The sequence below is a fragment of the Pinus tabuliformis genome, chromosome 8 (assembly GCF_031772625.1).
Source record: "Pinus tabuliformis cultivar Carrire ecotype Pingquan chromosome 8, CPIR1, whole genome shotgun sequence".
Classification (NCBI taxonomy): domain Eukaryota; kingdom Viridiplantae; phylum Streptophyta; class Pinopsida; order Pinales; family Pinaceae; genus Pinus; species Pinus tabuliformis.
The window spans coordinates 1,251,060,172-1,251,083,535 of NC_142294.1; positions in this window are offsets into that span (position 1 = coordinate 1,251,060,172).

A 23,364-nucleotide genomic window follows, 5' to 3' on the forward strand; every position below is an offset into this window, starting at 1 on the left:
CGGTCCTTCTCCTTCTTTTTATTTTGGGTCGCTCTTTCTTTTTATTTGTTCCTGATAGATAGTAGTATTTATAATCGTAGCTAATATATATATATATATATATATATATATATATATATATATATATATATATATATATATATATATATATATATGTATGTATGTATATGTATGTATGTATATATATATATATATATATATATATATATATATATATTATTTATGTATTTATTTATTTATTATTATTATTATTTATTTTTTTTATTTATTTATTTATATATTTTTATAAAAAAGTTAGGTCTTCAATTTAACTAATTCCTATTTAAATTACAATTTTTAAATATTATGTTATACCTTTTTAACTAAATAATAATGTAAACACCATCCAAAATTATTTCATGTATATAATTTTTTATATATATTTTAAGGTATGGTCACCTATGATAACTAAATTTTTGACTCTGGTCCCTAAGACAAAATTAGTCGTTGGTCAAGATAGCCGTTGGAGGCTCTGCTCAGACTATTTAACATGCGAAGCTGGACCTGTTTCTTCAACTTGTCCTGACGATGAACCACACTGGTTGGTTCGAAACGCGTCGACAAAGGTCTTTCTTTATGTGATTTACGCCGAAGCTCTACTTATAGCTATTATTTTTATTGTCATTTTTATTGTGTATCTTTAAAGGATGCTAGCTCAATGGAAGAGTACCTACTTTATAAGCAGGAGGTTGGTGGTTCGATTCCACTGTGTCCTCATATGAATTAATCAATGATATTGTAGTTTATTTTTAATTAAATACTTTTAATGTTGGTTTATTTCAACGGTGAGATATTTTTCTAGATTCATTATTTTATATTGTCTCTAAAGAGAAAAAAGTGATGTTGTATTGTCTTTGAATGTAATTTTTTATTGTCTTTACAGAGACAATAGTTAGGATCAAAGTCATTGTCTCCTTCAAGACAATATGTCTTTAATCCCAACTATTGTCTCTGGAGAGACAAAAATGAATTTGTCTACAAAGTGACAAAAATGAAAAAAAAATTGTCTCTAGGGAGACAAAAAGGTTTGTGTTAAACATTGTTTTTATAGAGACAATATTTTAAAACAATTTATTTTTAAGACAATTTAATTTGAGACACCCACTTAAAGACAATATTTGAGACAATACACAAGTTTTCTTTTGTCTCAAGTTAAGAAAAGTTACTCAAACATTGTCTTAAAAGCCCCCTTTGTGTTGTAGTGCATGGAGACATAGATAAGGAGGGGGGAGATGGGGAGAATGAGAAGGAGAGAGAGGGGGAGATAGTGACATAGTTGGAGAGTGGAAAGGGATAGTGTGTGTGATGGGGGGGAGAGACACATAGAGGAGGGAGAGAAAGGAGAGAGAAAGGGAGAGAGAGGAAGGAAAACAGAGGGCACTTGAGAGAGAAGAGAGAGAGGGGGAAAGAGAGATTGAGTTGGAATAGGGAAAGAGAGGGAGGGAAGAAAAAAGATATTGAGAGATAGAGGTGGAGGGATAAATGGAGTGATAAGGGAGAGATGAAAATGGAATGATGAGGAGAGGAGATGAGGGAAGAGAGAGAAAAGTAGAGGATAGATATGGTGAAATGAGGGGAAGAGAGATATTGGGAGACAAATATATGGAGGGGGCAGAGAGGGGAGAGCAAGAAGGAGAGAAAACGAGAGAGCAAGAAGGAGAGAGAGTGAGAGATAGTGATAGAGTTGGAGGGTGAGGAGAGAGGGATTTTCTGTGATGGCGGGGAGAGACAAAGGGAGAGAGAAAGATTTAGGGAGAGAGTTTCTATGTTTTGGGGGTGAGAAGGAGAGACAAGGGGAGATAGCGATATAGATGGAGGGGGGAGAGGTGGAAGAAGAGAGAGGCAATGTTAGGGATGGAGGAAGAGAGATAGGTATGTAGAGGGAAGGGGACGAGAGAGAGAGATAAAGAGAGATGTATATGGAGATAGTGTGTATGTTGGTGGGCTAAGATACAAATATAGATGGAGGGCGTAGAGAGAGAGAGAGAGGGAGATCTATATATATATATATATATATATATATATATATATATATATATATATATATATATATATATATATATATATATATATATATATATATATATATATATATATATAGAGAGAGAGAGAGAGAGAGAGAGAGTATGCAGGCTGATATAGAGATATAGAAAAGGTATTAATTTTAGGTATGTTCTATGCTTAGAGAAATTTATTTCAATTTTCACAGTTAGCTCCATAACTTTCCAGATTAGCAATCACATCAGCATTAAAGTAAACTGTAGATAGAAAATAAACATAAATCACAGAAGACAAGCCAGGAAAAGAGGACATAAGTTGTGGTGCTAACCATGGACAAACCCCAATGTGGGGAAACCCTTGATCAATTCTTCTTATATGTTCTTCAATAGTTCAACATAGAGAGAGAGAGAGAGAGATAGTATGTTTACAACAGAAGTCAACACTTTCACTTATATAGATAAGAGCATAGATCATCTCTAAGAAGATGATACATGAGATTAGTTGAATACATGTTGCTTCAACTAATTCTCCAAGGTGAATTCTTCACCTATCGTTTTGTTGCATTTCATCATCATGCTGAACCTCACCGCACTGCACCATGCTGCACACATCATCACTATCTTGCATTGTGTGCCATTGTTACACCATGTTGCCATCCTGACCTATGTGTTGGCTGCACTTTGCTTACTTGTTGTCCCTTGCTTGCTTGTTGTCCCTAGCATGCTTGTTGTCCTTAGCATGCTTGTTGTTGCATGCGAGTTTTCCCTTGCATGCTAGATGTAACATTGCCTGCTTGGTGTATTTGCTACTAAGTACCATACAACTATCCCAATGTTAGTTAGTTGTCCCTTGCATGCTACTCTCCTTCAAAGATAGATGCTTTGGCTATTTCGATAGTTCCCGATAGTTCTGGTAGTTCTGGTTGTTCCTGGTAGTTTCAGTTGTTCCCGGTAGTTTTGGCAGTGCCGACAATTTTGGCTTTTCTAATGGTTCTGGCAATTTTGGTAGTTCCAGCCTTTTCAGAAGTTCCATTTTTTCCGTCAGTTCTAGCTTTTCCAGCAGTTCTATCCTTTTTGTCATTTCCAGCTTTTCCCGCATTTCCGACAGTTCTGTCTTTTGTGGATTTTCTGGCTTTTCCAATTTTTTTGGCTTTTCTAGCATTTTCGATAGTTCCAACATTTCCAGCAGTTCTGGATTTTCAGGCTTTTCCAGTTTTTCCTGCAGTTCTTTCTTTTCCGACAGTTCCAGCCTTTTCTACAGTTCCATCTTTTCTGGCAATTCCAGCTTTTCTGGCTTTTCTGGTAATTTTGGCTTTTCCAGCATTTCTAGCTTTCTGGCAGTTCCAATAGTTCTGGCTTTTCTGGCAGTTCTCGCTTTTCTGGCAGTTCTCGCTTTTCCAGTAGTTCTAGCTTTTCCAGCCTTTCCAGTAGTTGTTTCTTTTCTAGCAGTTCCGAATTTCTACCCTCTAGATGAGGGCAATGTTATTCCTTAGGATCTCTCCTCCTACTAAAACCCAAGGACAAGTAGAGAGAGGAATAGATCCCAAGTGTGTTGAAATGGCTTGAAGACCACCTCTATTTATACTAAAACTTTGAGCACATGTGGGGTTTATTTGGTTACTAGCCGACCTTGACAAATTGTCTTATAATGAAAATAAATTCATAACTCCATGAATACTTATCAGAATCGGATGATATTTAGATCAATCCTACACCTCTTCATGATAGGGATCCAAGAAAAATATAAACTGCCATAAATAAGATGACCCACATGTACTCTGGCCTAGTTCCCAATTTTAACACTCCCTCTCAACTAGGGAGAATGCCATCCGTTGATCCATATGTCTAACTGTATTAACTCTGCCATGAGTGCCTTGCACTGCCCTACTCTGCTCTAATCTGTTGAGCTCTACTATGCTTTGATTTGCTGAGCTATGCTCTACTCTGCTTGGCTCTGCTCTGCTAAGCCATGAAGAAGAAGAATTGATCAAGAATGTCTCAAACCATTCTCTACTGACCCAAGGTCAGTTTCATCTGAAGAGAGTGTGTCACATCATTCTTACTGACCCGAAGTCAATTTTATTGATCCTAGAACAATATCACAAGAGAGTGTCTCAAGCCACTCATACTGATCCTAGATCAATGTCACAAGAGAGTGTCTCAAACCACTCATACTGATCCCAGATCAGTTTCATGGATCCCAAATAATGTCACAAGAGATTGTCTCAAATGACTCATACTGATCCCAGATCAGTTTCATTGATCCCATATCAATGTCACAAGAGAGTGTCTCAAACCACTCATACTGATCCCAGATCGGTTTCATTGATCCCAAATCAATGAAGGTCACCCTAGCATAGGGAGTACGGTAGATATAGTGATGTGTCCATCGATAGTACTACTATGGTCCCTATCCTCATTTCCCTGCTCATTGATCAGATGGGAGGAATTTCCCATGAGTCCTAGACTACATGGGTAGGATGCCTCAACAGGAGAACTAATCATCCTGTCCACAAGAGAATTAATCATGTCATTGGATGCCACAGAGAACTAATCATCCTACTCCACACTTGCCATGGTGAACAAATCATCCTGGCCCACAGGAGAACTAATCATCCTGTTCCATAGTCGTGATGGAGAACAAATCATCCTAGCCCACAGGAGAACTAATAATCCTATTCCATAGTTGCCACAAGAGAACTAATTATCCCAGCCCACATGATAACTAATCATCCCATTCCATAGTTGCCATGAGAGAACTAATCATCTTGGCCCACAGAAGAACTAATCATCCTATTCAAAGCAGACCACCAGGGGAGGGTGAGTCGCCCTGTGTTCGTATGTTACTCCAGTAAGTACCCCAAGCCCTAAGAGCTCCCAAAGCTCAATTCATGCAACATGCTAGGCCCTTATAAGAAGGTCTCTCAACGACTCCAAGTCATTTGGAAAAGTCATAGATTTGACCTTTCCCTGGGGCTTTGACAAAATGTCTGCGACCTGTACATCAGTCTTAATGCGATGGAGCCTCCTCTCTCATTGAATTACCATATCATAGACAAGGCAATATCTAATTTCTGGAGCAATCATCAAATACGAGATTCCTCAATAATTGAATCCCCCCTCTAGTTGTCACAAAGAATCACAGTGGTATTGATCATGTGTACAAGTAGCTCACTAAAGAGCTTCCACAATTAGGCAGCTTCATAAGATATCATACTTGTAGCTATATATTCAGTCTCACTGGTTCTTATAGCAACCAACTTCTGCATCCTTCTCATCCATGATATCGAAGCAGAACCCAAAGCGAACTACCACTAGGAAGTGCTTTAGTGATCCTCCACACTACCTACCTGGTCAACGTTCGAATAATGGTGCAGTTTCATATTTTCAACAGTGTATCTCAATCCATGAGAGATTATGCCCCAAAGATATCTCGGAATATTCTTGGCACCAATCTAGTGAGGCTCAACCACATATGAGCTCACTATGCTAACTGCAAAACATATGTCCAATGGATGGAAGTTCACCAAGAACATCAACACGAATGATTTTATGAAACTCAGAGGCATTTCCCAAATCTGGTCCAACATCACTATTCCGTAGTTGCCACAAGAAAACTAATTATCCCAACCCACATGATAACTAATCATCCCATTCCATAGTTGCCATGAGAGAACTAATCATCTTGGCCAACAGAAGAACTAATCATCCTATTCATAGCAGACCACCAGGGGAGGGTGAGTCGCCCTGTGTTCGTATGTTACTCCAGTAAGTAACCCAAGCCCTAAGAGCTCCCAAAGCTCAATGCATGCAACATGCTAGGCCCTTATAAGAAGGTCTCTCAATGACTCCAAGTCATTTGGAAAAGTCATAGATTTGACCTTTCCCTGGGGCTTTGACAAAATGTCTGCGACCTGTACATTAGTCTTAATGCGATGGAGCCTCCTCGCTCATTGAATTACCATATCATAGACAAGGCAATATCTAATTTCTGGAGCAATCATCAAATACGAGATTCCTCAATAATTGAATCCCTCCTCTGGTTGTCACAAAGAATCATAGTGGTATTGATCATGTGTACAAGTAGCTCACTAAAGAGCTTCCACAGTTAGGCAGCTTCATAAGATATCATACTTGTAGCTATATATTCAGTCTCAGTGGTTCTTATAGCAACCAACTTCGGTGTCCTTGTCATCCATGATATCGAAGCAGAACCCAAAGAGAACTACCACTAGGAAGTGCTTTAGTGATCCTCCACACTACCTAACTGGTCAACGTTCGAATAATGGTGCAGTTTCATATTTCCAGCAGTGTATCTCAATCCATGAGAGATTATGCCCCAAAGATATCTCAGAATATTCTTCGCACCAAGCCAGTGAGGCTCAACCACATATGAGCTCACTATGCTAACTGCAAAACATATGTCTGGACGGAAGTTCACCAAGAACATCAACACGAATGATTTTATGAAACTCAGAGGCATTTCCCAAATCTGGTCCAACATCACTATTCCATAGTTGCCACAAGAAAACTAATTATCCCAGCCCACATGATAACTAATCATCCCATTCCATAGTTGCCATGAGAGAACTAATCATCTTGGCCCACAGAAGAACTAATCATCCTATTCATAGCAGACCACCAGGGGAGGGTGAGTCGCCCTGTGTTCATATGTTACTCCAGTAAGTACCCCAAGCACTAAGAGCTCCCAAAGCACAATGCATGCAACATGCTAGGCCCTTATAAGAAGGTCTCTCAACGACTCCAAGTCATTTGGAAAAGTCATAGATTTGGCCTTTCCCTGGGGCTTTGACAAAATGTCTGCGACCTGTACATCAGTCTTAATGCGATGGAGCCTCCTCGCTCATTGAATTACCATATCATAGACAAGGCAATATCTAATTTCTGGAGCAATCATCAAATACGAGATTCCTTAATAATTGGATCCCCCCTCTGGTTCTCACAAAGAATCATAGTGGTATTGATCATGTGTACAAGTAGCTCACTAAAGAGCTTCTACAATTAGGCAGGTTCATAAGTTATCATACTTGTAGCTATATATTCAGTCTCACTGGTTCTTATAGCAACCAACTTCTGCGTCCTTCTCATCCATGATATCGAAGCAGAACCCAAAGAGAACTACCACTAGGAAGTGCTTTAGTGATCCTCCACACTACCTACCTGGTCAACGTTCGAATAATGGTGCAGTTTCATATTTCCAGCAGTGTATCTCAATCCATGAGAGATTATGCCCCAAAGATATCTCAGAATATTCTTGGCACCAATCCAGTGAGGCTCAACCACATATGAGCTCACTATGCTAACTGCAAAACATATGTCTGGATGGAAGTTCACCAAAACATCAACACGAATGATTTTATGAAACTCAGAGGCATTTCCCAAATCTGGTCCAACATCACTATTCCATAGTTGCCACAAGAAAACTAATTAACCCAGCCCACATGATAACTAATCATCCCATTCCACAGTTGCCATGAGAGAACTAATCATCTTGGCCCACAGAAGAACTAATCATCCTATTCATAGCAGACCACCAGGGGAGGGTGAGTCGCCTTGTGTTCGTATGTTACTCCAGTAAGTACCCCAAGCCCTAAGAGCTCCCAAATCTCAATGCATGCAACATGCTAGGCCCTTATAAGAAGGTCTCTCAACGACTCCAAGTCATTTGGAAAAGTCATAGATTTGACCTTTCCCTGGGGCTTTGACAAAATGTCTGCGACCTGTACATCAGTCTTAATGCGATGGAGCCTCCTCGCTCATTGAATTACCATATCATAGACAAGGCAATATCTAATTTCTGGAGCAATAATCAAATACGAGATTCCTCAATAATTGAATCCCCCCTCTGGTTGTCACAAAGAATCACAATGGTATTGATCATGTGTACAAGTATCTCACTAAAGAGCTTCCACAATTAGGCAACTTCATAAGATATCATACTTGTAGCTATATATTCAGTCTCAGTGGTTCTTATAGCAACCAACTTCTGCGTCCTTCTCATCCATGATATCGAAGCAGAACCCAAAGAGAACTACCACTAGGAAGTGCTTTAGTGATCCTCCACACTACCTACATGGTCAACGTTTGAATAATGGTGCAGTTTCATATTTCCCGCAGTGTATCTCAATCCATGAGAGATTATGCCCCAAAGATATCTCAGAATATTCTTGGCACCAATCCAGTGAGGCTCAACCACATATGAGCTCACTATGCTAACTGCAAAACATATGTCTAGACGGAAGTTCACCAAGAACATCAACACGAATGATTTTATGAAACTCAGAGGCATTTCCCAAATCTGGTCCAACATCACTACCGTAAAACTTCTGAAAGTTAAGATCCTCAAGGTAGTCACAGGTTTGCAGTTTATCATTCCACATCTAGAATCCAACTCCCTCTTACTTCTGCAAATGAGAGGGTTTGCACCTGTTAGAAATAGGTCGTCCTCATAAGGTGCCGGTATGAGAGGTCTATCATCCACAACCTTCAGGTAATTGTTTGGATTGGTTTCACTCCTAGTCAATCTCAGCTTCATCAGACAGCTATCAATCCTCTCATACTATGCCTGAGGTGTTTTTCTTCAAGGCATAGAGGGCTTTCTTCCACTTGTATACATGAGATTCTCGATCATGAATCTTAAACTCCTCAAGTTATTTCAAACTTGTGGACCTGCTACATGAGGGGAATGTTCCCCTTATAATATTTTCCTTCGGTACATCTCAGACATGTACCTTCATGCTCTACTTGAATTCATAAATCCCTATCACCATTTGACTCACATCAGGTATGGCTCCATAGGTAGACCTCCGGTGTTATAGATGCAATATGTCAATTGACATGATCCCCAATGGACCATCCTGCATCTTTGGAAATTATATTTTGTAACACGTACCTTTCCATCAATGAATGCCACCATGAAACCTTTGACTTCCATTTCCGAGATGGATACTAGGTTCTCCTTGCGATCATGTACATAAAAGAGATTCTATAAATGAATCGAGTTACCCTTAGTCAATTGAGAGTTAACATTCCCTACACCCTTTCCAAGATAGGTGGCATTGGCTCCAAGTATAATCCCATGATTGTTTCCATCTCTACCAAATTAGAGAGTGCACCCTACTATCCGATGAAGTGCCTTGAAGAACTATAATCAATAAGCTAGATTCCCAAAGAATCTGAAGGAGAGGGCCAATACAAGATAACGCTTCTTAATCTTAACAAATCCAACATTTGATTCTTCATACCTAGTGTTCCTTTCTTTCTTTGAAGAGTCAGTCATTTCCATGATGACCTGCATTACCTATCATTCCTTTAATCATTGAAGATGTCCTTGGAATGATTGTTATCTTCATCAAGAGATGTGTCTCTACCATTCGGACACTACTTCACATAATGGTTGAACTTATTACAACCAAGGTATCTGCCTTTCCTTCGACCCTTAGATCCAAACTTCCCATTGAAGTGATCTTTAGGTAGGCCATCAAAAACTTATGCTACACCATTATGATAATATTCTCAGCTTTGACCTCACCCTTGCTGAATTTGAAGAGGGATGAGGAATCCACTGATCCTTTTGTCCTTTCCCAACTGTCTTCGGTGATTGCTCTTTCACTCTTGCTTGGGCATTGTCTTCACCTCAGTTCTAATACCATGTTAATTTTAGGTATGTTTTATGCTTAGAGCAGTTTATTTCAATTTTCACAGTTAGCTCCATACGTTTTCCATATTACCAACCACATCAGCATTAAAGTAAGCTACGAAAAGAACATAAACCTAAATCGCAGAAGACAAGCCAAGACAAGAGGACACAAGATGTGGCACTAACTAGGGACAAACCCCAACGTGGGGAACCCTTGATCAATTATTCTTATATGTTCTTCAATAGTTCAATAGAGAGAGAGAGAGATAGTACATTTACAATAGAAGTCAACACATTGAATTATCTAGATAAGAGCATAGATCATCTCTAAGAAGATGATACATGAGATCAGTTGAAGACATGCTGCTTCAACTAATTCTCCAAGGTTATTCCTTCACCTATCATTGTGCTGCATTTCATTGTCATGCTGCACCTCACCACGCTGCACCATGCTGCAACCATCATCACTATGTTGCATCTCATAACGCTTCATTAATCATGATTTTACCATCATTGTACTGCATTATGTGCCATTGTTCTACGATGTTGCCATCCTGACCTATGCATTGGCTGCACCTTACTTTCTTGTTGTCCCTTGTTTGCTTGTTGTCCTTAGCATGCTTGTTGTTGCATGCTAGTTGTCCCTTGCATGCTAGTTATAACATTGCATGTTTGGTGTATTTGCTAGTAAGTAAAATACAACTATCCCAATGTTAGTTAGTTGTTCCTTACATGCTGCTCTCGTTCGGAGATAGATGATCCGACTGTTTCGACAGTTCTCGGCAATTCTGAAAGTTCCAGTTGTTCACGACAGTTCTAGTAGTTCTTGCCATTCCCAACAGTTTTGGTAGTCCAAGAAGTTCCGGCTTTTCCGACAGTTCTGGTCCGTTAGTTCCAGTAGTTCTAAATTTTCTAGCAGTTCCAACTTTTCTGGTAGTTCCAACTTTTCTAGAAGTTCTAGCTTTTCTGACTTTTCCAGCTTTTCCCACTTTTCTGACAGTTCTGTATTTTCCAGCAGTTCCGGCTTTTCCAGTGGTTCTGGCTTTTCTGGCAGTTCCGTCTTTTCTGGCTTTTCTAGCCTTTTTGGCTTTTCCAGCAGTTCCATCTTTTCCAATAGTTCTGACTTTTCTGGATTTTTCGGCAGTTCCATCTTTTCTGGCAGTTCTGGCTTTTTTGGCATTTCTGGAAATTCTAGCTTTTCCAGCATTTCTGGCTTTCCAAAAGTTCTATCTTTTCCGGCAGTTTCGGATTTTCCAGCTTTTCTTGCTTTTCTGACAGTTTTGACTTTTCCAGCCTTTTTTGCTCTGCTGGTAGTTCCATATTTTCCAGCACTTATAGCTTTTCGGGAAATTCTGGCTTTCTAGCCTCTAGATTAGGGAAACATTATTCTTTAGGATCTCTCCTCCTACTAAAACCCAAAGACAAGTAGAGAGAGGAAGAGATCCCAAGTGTGTGGAAATGACTTTAAGGCCACCTCTATTTATACTAAAACGTTGAGCACATGTGGGGTTTATTTGATTATTGGCCAACCTTGATGAATTGTCTTATTACTTAAGTAAATTCATAACTCCATGAATATTTATCGGAATCAGGTGATCTTTAGATCAATCCTACACCTATCAATGAGAGGGATCCAAGAAAAATATCAACTACCATAAATAAGATGACCCATATGGAGTTTGGCCCTAGTTTCCAATTTTAACAAAAGGATAGCTAGAGATATATATGGAGAGAGAGAGAGAGAGAGAGAGAGAGAGAGAGAGAGAGAGAGAGAGAGAGAGAGAGAGAGAGATGCGTTTAGTGTTCTAGACACAAAAATATAAGGAGAGATGGAAGGAGGTATAGATATAGATGGAAGGGGGGAGAGGGAATAAGAAAAAGATATAGAGAGGGAGGGAGAGGTGGAGAAAGAGAGATGGAGGAGAGAGGGAGGGGGAGAGAGAATGATAAAGGGAGGGAGAAAAACATAGAATGAAAGGTTGAGAGAGAGGGAAGAATAAAGTGACACATATAGATAAATGAAAACATTGAAGTTAGATCTCGAAAGTCATCAATATTTTGGTTTTTCAATAAAATAGATGTATGATTTCAGTGTAGTTCATCTCTAATCCTATTTGATTATTTGCACTAGATGCATTGATTTCAGTGTAGGTGTTGATTTCTAATCCTATTTAATACCTTACACTAGATCGATTGATTTTAGTATAGATATTTATTTCTTTTCCTATTTGATTTATTGGATAAGATACATTGGTTTCAGCGTAGATATTGATTTCTAATCATATTTTATCTCTTTCATTAAATGCATTTATTTCAATGTAAATATCAATTTCTAATCCTATTTGATACCTTACACTGGATACATTGATTTCAATATAGATGTTGATTTCTAATTCTATTTGATTGCTTGAACATGATGCATTGGAGAAAGGAGAGATGACTTGAGAGAGAGAGAGAAGGGGAGAGAGATATAGAGTTGGAAGGGGAAGAAATATATAGAGAGAGAAAGGTAGAGAAGGAGATGGAGTTAAAAGGGAGAGATAGATAGATCCTAAGGGAGAGAGAAAGAGAGAGAGAGAGATATGGAGAGAGAGTGTGTATGTTTTTGGGGTGAGAAGGAGAGAGATGGGGATATAGAGATATAGATTAAGGGGTAAGAGAGGGAAGAAGAGAGAGGAAAATAGAGGGATGGAAGAAGAAAGATATATATGGAGAGAGAAGGGGAAGAGAGAGGGAGGGAGAGAGAGAGAGGAAAATTGTGTGATGTTGCTTCTGAGGCTTCTTCTCGGGCTCCATGTTGAGAGTTAATTCACTCTCCCTCTCAATGACCATGTCTCTAACCTTTTCCTTGATCCTCAAGGCTTTGCATGCATCTTATATCTCAAGTTCATACATTGTCTTGACTCGCACAGCAATCCATTTCAACTGTCCTACCATCACAAACTGTTTTGAAAAAAGAGATAATTTTAAATTGGTGATATCTTCCTCATCTGAACTTCGATTGAAAAGATTTTTTCTAATTTTTTGTTTAGATATTTTTTTCACAATGAATCAATTTCTTCTATTTGTTTTTGAAAAAAAAAAAAAGCAGATCTCCTCTACAATCTCGCCATCCAAAATATTATTTATTCTCAATTTGCCCAATAGGAGCCTTCTAGCTCCATTAAGAAGTCTACACATAGGGTCTTCTCAATATGTCCTCAACTAGAGCTCCACAAATCTACAAGGAAAAATTCCAATTCTTCTCTTCTATACTACCTTTAGCTCTATTACCATGTAGCTTTTCATGTAGATTCACAACTCATGTAATGCAATAAAACACAAGAGAAGAATTTACTCTACTCTCAACATCGGAAACCAATGATCGATAAAAACAATAATCATCAAGAGGAAGAACATCAATGGCACATAACAAAATATTTCTCTGGGGAAAACAATTGCTCAAAACCCTGACTATCTATATTTCATTAATCAAAAGATCTCAGAAGAAAATACAAAGCTTGTTCTTACTAGAACAATTCATGCACAAATGTTATCAACTCTCTTCTTAGAAGCTAACTCCAGGCAACACTTAGACTATTGTTCTACTATCCAAGCCCCTACTTCCTTGTCAAATTCCTAGAGGAATTAGCCTCTATTTAATGAGTAAATCCTTCTTCCATAACTGTGCAATCCAAACTTAGGTCCTCAAGTGATTGCATGAACCATTTGTACAACTGAGAAAATTATACCACTAATAGTACAGTGTCCCTGAACTCTAGTCTCAACTTAGACTTTCTCTAAACTAACGTGCATGAGTTTCTCTTTAGTGAATCTCCAATCAAATCGAGTAGCACTCATGATGCACCAGTGCACCAACTCACTACAAGACCTCTACTAGTTCCTCCAACAGTTAGAAGTAGTTTAAATCACTATAACTCAATCAAAGTAAGTTATCTAATTACAAATCAAATAAACACATCATGGACCCCAAAAATGTATGGATCACATATACATGACTACAGACAGACTTCCAAATCAAAATTCCTAAGTTAATTAAGTCAATTAAACTTAATTAACTATTTACAAGTTTCCATGAGAATAGAATTACAATTTAATTTACAATTTAATTAAAGGACAAATTAAATTGGAATTTCTATATGTTATTTTAACATTTCTTATTGCTATTTTCAATACGGGAGAAATATATATATATATATATATATATATATATATATATATATATATATATATATATATATATATATATATATATATATATATATATATGGATAGAGTGTGTATGTTTGGGGGCTCAGATAAAAATATGGATAGAGGGGGTAGAGAGAGAGACAGAGGGGGAAGAGATAGACATGGAAAAGAACAACGATATATATATATATATATGGAGAGAGAAAGAGTGTGTATAAGGATTGAGACAAAAAGATAAATAAGGAGTGATGGAGAGAGGTATAGATATAGATGGTAGGGGGAGAGGGAATGATAGAAAGATAGAGAAAGGGAGGGAGAGGTGGAGAGATAGAGATGGAGGAGACATGGAGGGGGGAGTGACAAAAGGATAGAGGGAGGGAGATAAAAACAGAATGTAAGGTTGAGAGAGAGGGAAGAAGAAAGTGACACAGAGACAAATACAAACATAGAAATTATATCACGAATGTCATCAATTTTTTGGGTTTTCAATAAAAAAGATGTATGATCTCCATGAAAAGGGATATATATATATATATATATATATATATATATATATATATATATATATATATATATATATATATATATATAGAGAGAGAGAGAGAGAGAGAGAGAGAGAGAGAGATTGTATAAGGCTTGAGACAAAAAGATAAATAAGGAGTGATGGAGATAGGTATAGATATAGATGGTAGGGGGAGAGGGAATAATAGAAATATAGAGTAAGAGAAGGAGAGGTGGAGAGATAGAGATGGAGGAGACATGGAAGGGGAGCGACAAAAGGATAGAGGGAGGGAGATAAAAATAGAATGTAAGGTTGAGAGAGAGTGAAGAAGAAAGTGACAAAGAGACAAATACAAATATAGAAATTATATCACGAACGTCATCAATTTTTCGTGTTTTCAATAAAAAAGATGTATGATCTCCATGTAGATGTTGATTTATAATCCTATTTTATTGTTTGCACTAGATGGATTGATTTGAGTGTAGGTTTTTTTTTCTAATCCTATTGAATACCTTACACTAGATGCATTGATTTTAGTGTAGATGTTGATTTCTACTCATGGGTCATTGCTTGATCAAGATGAATTGGTTTCAATTTAGATATTAGGGGAATTTTTGGGTCCAAAATGGGCCTCCTAAGAAAAATGTACCACCAAAATAAACTTTATAAGAACCAATAGGATTCAAGATGTTGACGTCAACCATGGGGGATGATTCACCATTTTTGGGGTAAAAAGTAAAAAGAATAAAAAATAATAAAATAATAGAACTACTTTTTCAACTCATGTTTTCAACTTATCTCCCTATGGTTTTACTCAAATTTCGAACATGATTACTCGCTGCATGCAAAATTTAATTCCTCATCCAAGGAGTACCTATGTTTCGTGCTTTAAATGGACCTTGCTACATGAAAAATGATAAATACATGGAAAAACATGATTGCAATCACATTTTCCATGTATTTCTCATTTTTCATGTAGGAGGATCGATCGAAAGTATGCAACATGCGTACTCCTTGGATGAGGAATCAAATTATGCATCTAACAAATGATGCTACTTGAAATTTGAGTAAACCCATAGGGACGTACGTTGTAAATATGAGTTCAAAAGTTAATTTTTTCTTTTTTGCCTCTAAAATTTGATTATGTAACATAATACTATTTTATTATTTCTAGTAATATTTTATAATTTCCTTAGGAGGCCCATTTTATGCCTCAAAACTCCCCTAATTAGTATTTATTTCTAAGTGTATTTGATCTTTGTTATGAAACCAACTCACAAAAAGATACAAAAGAGAAATCAACACCTTAGAATTTAGCCTCTTCGAGGGGGCAACCTACTTTACATTACATAAATGAACAATTCTTGGATGATTCAAATGACAAAACCTCCTTTCTATATATAGGAGTCTAAGGAGTCACAATATAACCTAGTCGACATAACAATAATAATATAAGGCCACAAAAATAACAATAGAGGGATTCTATGGGGCATAGTAATAACAATATGGGGATAATAGGGGCACAACAATATTAATAAGGGATACAACTATAATAGTAATGGGGTAATAACTGATATTATAGGGACCTAACATGCCCCACTCCTTCAAAAAAGTGTTGTCCTCAACGCTTGAGTAGTTCGGGATGCTTCTGTATAAAATTTTCATCCTCCCATGTGGAATCTTCAGCGGATAAGTTCTTCCACTTGATAAGATACTCTGAAAATGATTGATTTCATAGCTGTCGAGTTCTTATTTCTCTGACTACTTCCGGTTCCAATATAATTTTTCCTTCCTCGTCATGTTCTGGCAATATTGTTTGAACTAGGAGCTTGTCACCTATAACCTTCTTTAAACATGAAACATGGAAAACTGGGTGCAATCGAGAAGTTGCAAGAAGCTCCAATTTGTAAGCCACAGTACCAATCTTTTTCAACACCTTGTATGAACCATAATACTTTGGTGATAATTTCTTATCGTTCTTAGCTTGCTTGAGGGACATTTGCTTATATGGTTGTAGCCATAGGAATACCCAATCACCTACATCAAAACTTATTTTGCTGCAATGTTGATCTGCCTGTTGTTTCATTCTATTCTGTGCTAACATGAGGTTATCCTTTAAGAGTTGGAGGACTCACTGTTGATGTTCGATGTGATGTTCCACTACTTGAACCTTAGAATTTCCTCTTAAATATGATGTGATGGATGGTGGCTAATATCCATAAAGTGCCATAAACGTTGTCATTTTTGCTGTTGTATGGAAGGAAGTGTTATACCACCATTTAGCCAGAGGCAACCATTTGACCCATTGTGTCTGTTTATCAGATACAAAGCAACGAAGATATCCTTCCAAACATTTGTTTACTATATCAATTTTCCCATCAGATTGAGGATGATAAGATGAGCTATGAGCTATATGAGTACCAATACAAGAAAATAATTTTGTCCAAAAATTTCTAGTGAAAATGGGATCTCTGTCACTTACAATAATCTTTGGGCTTCCATGTAGCTTTTGAATTGTTTCCATAAATGCAGTAGAAACTATAGTGGCTTTAAAATGGATGTGATAATGCACAAAAGTGTGCATACTTGGTAAGTCTGTCAACTACAACCATGATGACACTCTTTCCCTCAGACGCGGGTAAACCCATGATAAAATCCATTGAAACCTCCTCCCAACGTTGGCTTGGAATGGATAGAGGTTGTAATAGACCCAGTGTCTTAATTGTTTCAACTTTATTTTGTTTGCAAACCAAACATTTTGCCACAAACTTTTGAATATCCGATTTAAGGCCATCCCAAAAAAATTCCTTCTTAACCCTGTGGTATGTTTTTAAAAATCCTGAGTGCCCCCCTAAGGGAGAAGTGTGCAATTCCATAAGAATATTTTGTTTTAGTTGGGAATTCTTACAGAGGTATAAGCGATCTTTGTACCATAAGGAATCATTTTTCCATCTAAATGTATCAGATGTACTGGAATCTTGTTGTAACTTTCAAATAAGTGCCCACACTTCTTCATCATTCTTCCATTCCTCCCTTGCTTCGTTTATCCAATATAGTTGGATAATAGAAATGGCACACAATAATGCTTCCACATCCTCATCCTTTCTTGAGAGTGCATCTTCCATCACATTTTGCTTCCCTTTTTTGTAGATGATTTCAAAGTCATAACCCAACATCTTTGTGACCCACTTTTGCTTCTCTTCAGAGGATAATCTTTGTTCTAAAAAGTGTTTAAGGCTATCATGATCCGTTTTTACCTTGAAGTGTCTTCCCATTAGGTAGGGTCACCATTTCTTAAGTGCATGGAGTATTGCAAACATTTCCTTCTCATAAATAGTTTTGTGTAAAAACTTTCCCTTGATTGGACAACTTTCAAAAGGAATGGGTCTTTCATCTTGCATTAAAACAACACCAATTCCATTTCCTGAAGCATCACATTCCACAATAAACGTTTTTGTGAAGTCTGATGTAGCTAATACTGGTGCTTGGCGCATTCCCTCTTTAAGATGTTCGAAGGCCTTTGTTGCTTCTGGAGTCCATGAAAATGAATCTTTCTTCAAGAATGTTGTTAGAGGTGCTTCTATTCTCCCATAATTCTTAACAAATTTCCAATAATACCCTGTCAACCCGAGAAATCCTCACAGATGCTTTATGGATGTGGGGATTTTCCATTCCTTAATGGCTTTAATTTTGCTAGTGTCTACCTTAACTCCTTCATGGGATACAATATGACCCAGATATTCCACCTCTTGTACTCCAAAGAACCATTTGGATATTTTTGCATATAATTGTTTCTCCTCCAATAGTTGTACCACCCTGTCAACATGTTCAACATGATCCTTCCAAGATTTGTTGTAGATTAGTATATCATCAAAAAGTAATAACACAAATTTTCTAAGGAAGGGTTTAAAAATGGAATTCATCAAACCTAGAAATGTAGAAGGTGCATTGGTAAGGCCAAAAGGCATGACCAAAAATTCATAATGACCCTCATGAGTTCTAAATGTTGTTTTCAGAATGTCTTTAGTCTTCATTCTGATTTGATGATATCCTAAACGAAGATCCAACTTGGTGAAGTGAATTGATCTATGCAATTCATCCAATAATTCATCAATGACAACAATGGGAAACTTATCTTTAATAGTGAGCTTGTTGAGCTCCCTATAATCCGGACACATGTGCCATGATCCATCCTTCTTGTGCACCAATACTACTGGAGCAGAGAAAGAACTTTGACTAGGTTGAATTATACCCGCCTCTAGCATTTCTGCAACCATACGTTCATTTTCATTCTTTTGGGCATAGGGATATCTGTATGGCCTGATGTTTGGAGGAGCACTTCCTGGAATCAGATGAATATCATGATCATGATCAAGAATAGGTGGGAGACCTTTGGGAGTCTCAAATACCTTGGAATGATTGTCCAAGAATTTTTGGAGATCTAGAGAAATATATGATTCCAATGTGGAAACATCTAGCGAACATAATTGTGCAATTACACCTCTTTGTTCCTTTTTTAGAAGTTTTGTCATATCGTTAGAGCTGATTATCATTCCTAGTTTCCCTGCAATACCCCTTAATTCAACTTCCTTTCCTTCCACAGAAAATTTCATGAAAGGTTCCTGAAAATTAAAAGCTATTATACCCAAGGATTGTAGCCATTAGACTCCTAGTACAACATTAGCACCCCCCATTGGAATGGAAAGCATTGGGCTATTCAATACATATTCTCCCATGGATAGCTTGATATTATGGCACTTTCCAGATAAATTTATCGTTCCTCCATTTGCAACCATCACTTGACACTGTAGTGTTGGATATAGGAAGCAATTCAATTCTTTTGCTATCTTACAATGTATAAAATTGTAGGTACTTCCTGAATCAATCAACACAATTACCCTTTTCTTCTTGATTTGTCCTTCTATCTTGATGGTTTGAGGAGTGGTAATTCCAACCAATGCATTACAAGATATGGACGGATTCATTTCTTCTTTATCTAGGCTTTGTTCCTGGAGTATATCCTCTTCTTTTGACCTTTCTTGCTCCTTTTCTTCTTCCTCTTCACAATCTATGTAGAATAATTTCTTCTTAGCACACTTATGACCTTTAGTATATTTTCTATCACAACTATAACAAAACCCTTTTTCTCTTCTTTCTTCTAATTGTTGTGGCATCAACCTTATAGGTTGTGGAATACTAGGGGAAACAACACTTCCATCTTTATAGTTGTGAGTGGTATGCTTCCTGGTTGCCATAATTTTGCTTTCCATTTTTCTTTCTAACCTGAATGCCTTCTCTAATGAATCAGGTTCCCAAAGGCAAACATCATGTTGGATATTATCCTTTAAAGTCCCTATGAACACATCATTCCTATGCTCCTCTGGAATATTTTTTACCCTTATGTTCAATTTTTGGAACTCCTCAATGTGCTCCATTATTGAACCCTTTTGTTTCAGACTTATCAATTGGCTAAAACAAGTGTTGCTTTTTGTAGCCTCATAATGTGCTGTAAATTCTTCCGTAAAAACTTCCCAAGTGATAATTCGTTTATGAGAGCAAAGCCATTGATACCATACAAACTGATTTGGTTCCAAATATAAAGTTGCAATACGTACCTTTTGTGTGTTTTGCACATTATTGAGATCAAAAAATTGCTCCATTTGTAATGTCCATGTTGCAGGATCCTTGCATTCAAACTTCCTCATATCGATTTTTGGAAATGGTGGGTCTTCAGTCCAGCATTAGAGTCTATAAAATCATGATTAACATTTCTTTTGTTCTCATCATGAGTTTCCTTTACTACCCTTTCACCATTAGTAAGCATTTCTTGTAGAAACTTTGTCAAATCTATCTTCAAATCTGTCTTCAAATCTTCCATGCGTGTCTTCAAATCTATCTTCAAATCATCCATCTTAGCTTCCATGCCATTCATCTTAGCTTCCACACCCTTTATCTTAGATTCCACGCCATTTATCTTAGCTTCTGTTAGCTTTTGTGAAAGTGACATTTGTTTCCCTTGGTCTTGTAATTTTGATATATCATGTAGCATTTCTTCCTCTTCCTCATGAGTCATGTTAGCAATTTCAGGTCGCTTACTATGGGTCTGCATTTCCTTTCCTCGGGGCATCAATTACCGATAATAATTCTCTACTATGCCCTTTGAATTCTTCAAAATAATTTTTCAAACCAAGCTAAGAAAAAATTTAAAAGAATCTACACAACCTTTTTCACTTTGTAGGAGCTCGATATTGCCTCTGATGTATCTCTGTAATTTCAGATCATCCAGTTCTAAAATTGTGAGCTGCAGTATTCCTCTGTGTCCTCTTTCCAATGCCACTAGTTTGATCCAAATTGGATTCTCCAAGGAAGAGTTATGCCAAATCTCCCACAATGACCTGATTATAGACTAGTTCAGTAGAGCGAACTTGTACGACGTTCCACGAGTCACTGTTTCGACATTTTTCTCTGAAAAATATATACAAGAAACTACATTGCGCCCTCTTTCTATACCTTCTTACAAAATTTCAATCCGATGCTCAGAGAGAAAGTTATGACGATTTTCCCTAGGTCACCTGTTTGGAATGTAATTGAGGAGTCTGCAAAAATACCAACTTCCTTAGATCATATCTCCGCAAATATGACACGAAAAGCTCTGAAATTTGAACCCGAGGTTCAGTGCAATTTCTTCTCAAATGGGTTTTTTTTTAGCTTCTGAAACATCGCAGAAAAAAATTATAGCAAAAATGCCACGATCACCTATTTGGAGCAGCGAAACCCTAGAATCCAAAGCTCTGATACCAAATGTTATGAAACCAGCTCACAAAAAGATAGAGAAGAGAGATCAACGCCTTAGAATTCAGCCTCTTCGAGGGGGAAAACTCCTCTACATTACATAAATGAACAATTCTTGGATGATTCAAATGACAAAACCTCCTTTCTATATATAGGAGTCTAAGGAGTCACAATATAACCCAGCCGACCTAACAATAATAATATAAAGCCACAAAAATAACAATAGAGGGATTCTATGAGGCATAGTAATAACAATATGGGGACAATAGGGGCACAACAACATTAATAAGAGATACAAATACAATATTAATGGGGTAATCACTGGTATTATAGGGACGTAACAATCTTTTGCACTATACCCATTGTTTTCAATGTAGATGTCGATTTCTAATCCTATTTAATATCTTACACTAGCTGCATTGATTTCAGTGTAGATGTGGATTTATACTCTTATTTGATTTCTTACAATGGATGCATTGGTTTTAGTGTAGATATTGGTTTCTAATCCTATTTTATTGCTTGTAATTGATGCATTGATTTTAGTATAGATATTGGTTTCTAATCCTATTTGATTGTTTTCACTATATACATTGAATTTAGTATAGATGTTGATTTCTAATCCTATTTGATTTTTTGCACTAGATGCATTGATTTGAGTGTAGACATTGATTTCTAAATTGATGCAACTAAAAGTATGATGGGCATTAATTTCATAGTAATTAGATTAATAGTGTGCATTGATTTCAGTGTAAGCACATCTCTACACCCCTCCATCTATATCTCTATCTCCACTTGTCTCTACTTCTTTATATCTCTATCTCTGCCCCCAAACATACACACTCTCCTCCATATCTATCTATCTCTCTGTGTCTCCCACCCTTTTCCACTCTCTCTCTCTCTCTCTAGAACTTCTCTCTTCGTGTTTATATATCTCCCCCATCTATATCTTTATTTCACCCCCAAAACATACACTCTCTCTCTCAGTGTAGCTACATAAACATTATTAATGAAGTGAATTGACTTCTGTGTTATAGTATTTGAACCATAAATACAATACTTGAATTTTCATCCTCGATAAATTGTTCACTTACGTGAAATGCAGCGAAAATTTTAAGAACCCCCCCTAAATTTATATGTATAATAAATGGGCGAATCTCCATGGTATATAGGAAAAATGGAAGGCGATTTTATCAATAATATAATATGTATATATAATTTTTTGGCGAATCTCTCATCAAGCATGGCGAATATTTTACTCAATTATAAAATCTTGTAAGATCTTGGTGAGTCTTTCACTAAATAATAAAACTTTGTAAGGTCCTAGTGAATCTTAGCATTGTGAACTCTTAGAGAATTTTTTGAAAAAGTATAAAACCATATATGACAAGAGCCACATGGTGGCAATATCACTGTTTTTTTCACATTTCCACGAAATGGAACTTGTTTATAAAATTATAAAAAATCCAACCAAGTCCCTTATAATATGCAGGTAAGCTTATAACAGAGTCTGATACATCTACTATGCTTGTATTCATTCAAGTGTCATAGCTGCTATACTTAACACTGTGAATAACAACTCTCTCATAACTCAACCCTATAGTGTAATTAAAACCTTTGGAAATTGAATCTGACAACTCTATAAAAAGGATTAGTGAAATAGAAGCTTTTGTGAATGAGCCCACTAATTATCATTGTTAAACAATTAATCCAGACTATCAAGTCTTCCATATTGATCACAATCGTGCTCACGATCAAGGGAGTGCAACCACGTAGCCTGACATAATGGCCATCATAGCTTCCAATAATGAACAACCACCTTGCAAGGACATCCTAGCTCATGTCTTATGAATTTTATTCATCAATATTAAGTAATATAAATCTTATAAAGATTATATTAGAATCCTCTCTGGATTCACTGTTAATACAAGGGTAAAGGAAATTTTCTAGCTCAAGGCACTAGCCAATACCAACTTTGGTATTTGTGACCCCTTTGTGGGGATGCACCTACCCTGCCCCGTTGGGTTTCTTCCTTGTAACATAGTTCAAGGATCACAAGACTTTCCAATTTTCCTACTCCATTAGACACACTTTATATTCTATACATAGTGAATGGAAAAGAAGCATTATAGAACACACAATTTCACAGAAGGAAGAAAAATCTTAGCCAGTTCAATATCAAA